This window comes from Capricornis sumatraensis, chromosome 22 (genome assembly GCF_032405125.1).
Source record: "Capricornis sumatraensis isolate serow.1 chromosome 22, serow.2, whole genome shotgun sequence".
NCBI classification, from domain to species: domain Eukaryota; kingdom Metazoa; phylum Chordata; class Mammalia; order Artiodactyla; family Bovidae; genus Capricornis; species Capricornis sumatraensis.
In genome coordinates this window covers 24,453,324-24,455,170 of record NC_091090.1, presented here as the reverse complement: position 1 = coordinate 24,455,170, position 1,847 = coordinate 24,453,324, and the positions used below count along the sequence as shown (strand labels likewise).

The 1,847-nt window shown below is 41.4% G+C and overlaps 1 non-coding gene across 1 annotated transcript; it reads right to left on the bottom strand.

Annotated features, from left to right (window-relative positions):
• Positions 1 to 437: 437 nt before the first annotated feature.
• LOC138069847 (U6 spliceosomal RNA) lies at positions 438 to 544 on the bottom strand. The gene has a single exon (XR_011144115.1). It is a non-coding gene; the product is annotated as a U6 spliceosomal RNA (small nuclear RNA).
• Positions 545 to 1,847: the final 1,303 nt, after the last annotated feature.

Below are 1,847 nucleotides of genomic sequence, written 5' to 3'. Positions count from 1 at the left end.
GCCCAGCAGTGGGATTGCTGGGTCATAAGGCAGTTCTATTTCCAGTTTTTTAAGGAATCTCCACACTGTTCTCCATAGTGGCTGTACTAGTTTGCATTCCCACCAACAGTGTAAGAGGGTTCCCTTTTCTCCACACCCTCTCCAGCATTTATTGCTTGCAGACTTTTGGATCGCAGCCATTCTGACTGGTGTGAAGTGGTACTTCATTGTGGTCTTGATTTGCATTTCTCTGGTAATGAGTGATGTTGAGCATCTTTCCATGTGTTTGTTAGCCATCTATATGTCTTCTTTGGAGAAATATCTGTTTAGTTCTTTGGCCCATTTTTTGATTGGGTCGTTTATTTTTCTGGAATTGAGCTGCAGGAGTTGCTTGTATATTTTTGAGATTAGTTGTTTGTCAGTTGCTTCATTTGCTATTATTTTCTCCCATTCTGAAAAATAATATGGAACGCTTCACGAATTTGCGCGTCATCCTTGCGCAGGGGCCGTGTTAATCTTCCCTGTCTCGTTCCAGTTTTAGCATATGTGCTGCCGAAGCGAGCACTCCTTCTTCTTTCAAGGAGACTTACATGTTATGGAGGGGATTAAGACCAAGGCTGATTTTTATGTTTTTGACTACTTTTTGGTTTGTTTGTTGATTTATTTATATTTTTTGTCAGTGCCACACCCTATGCAGGATCTTAGTTTTCCAACCAGGGATCGAACCCACGCCCCGCCACAGTAGCAGCACAGTATCTTAACCACTGGACTGCCAGAGAAAAAGCTGATTTGATTCCCTTTAAGAAGTTCTAGTGAGTCTCTGCTAGGTATCATGTGCTATGCTGAGGTCTACAGATACAATGTGAACTAGATACAGCCAAGTCTTTACAGACTTAATTGGGAAGAAGACAGTTAAACAACTATAGTGTAGCAAGATAAAGACTATAATGGAGAAATACAGCTTGATAGGGGATTTATCTTGGACTTAAACATTTTCTATGATCTATTTGTTCCTTGGCTGAGCACTGGGAATTGAGATAGGGAAAGAGTCACAGAAAGATGTGATGATGGTTAAAATGACACGGAATCTACAAAGGGACCGTCGCTGGACTTGCTTATTCTTGCTAGCTATACGTTACAGAACACCACTTTTTTAAAAAGTTGTCTTTTAAAAATATTCATTATTTTTATGTATTTGTTTGGCTTTGTCCTGCCTTAGTTGTGGCACGTGGGGTCTCCAATCTTTATTGCCACACTCCGTATCTTTTAGTTGCAGCATGCAGCATCTACTTCCTTATCCAAGAATCGAACCCAGGCCCCCTGCATTGGGAGCGAAGAGTCTTAGACCACCAGGGAAGTCCCCAGAACACTGCTTTTAAAGGAAGTCCTGATATATCCATCTTACGAATTTATATGTGTGCTTTTATGTAAGGAGTCAGTCTGCCTCCTTTTAAATCTATGTTTCTCTTGAGTCATTTGGAATTTGGAAGGTATTTTCTCAGAGAAACCTCATAAATTATGACCAGATCCCCAGGCTTGCCCAAAAGGCTGTTATATGCATGATGTACTTGAGATAAAGTACTAGATTTTTGCTTTGAGAGATCTTAGAAACTGTTTATGTTACTGTGGGAAAATGTTCAGCATTCCAGATTGGAAAATAAGCCAGAAAACTTTCCCCCTTGTAGCCTTCATGGGGAGAACAAGATTTTCTTTTCTCTATGCACCTCCTTCCTGAACAATGAAGAATTTCCCGGGTCCAGGTCCCTGGGATGTGGGATGGGGGATCCAGCGGAGGTAGGGGCTAGCAGGGGGTAAGAGGGGTGTGCATAAGCTCGTTGATTCTTAATGAAGATTCCCAGTACATTTAA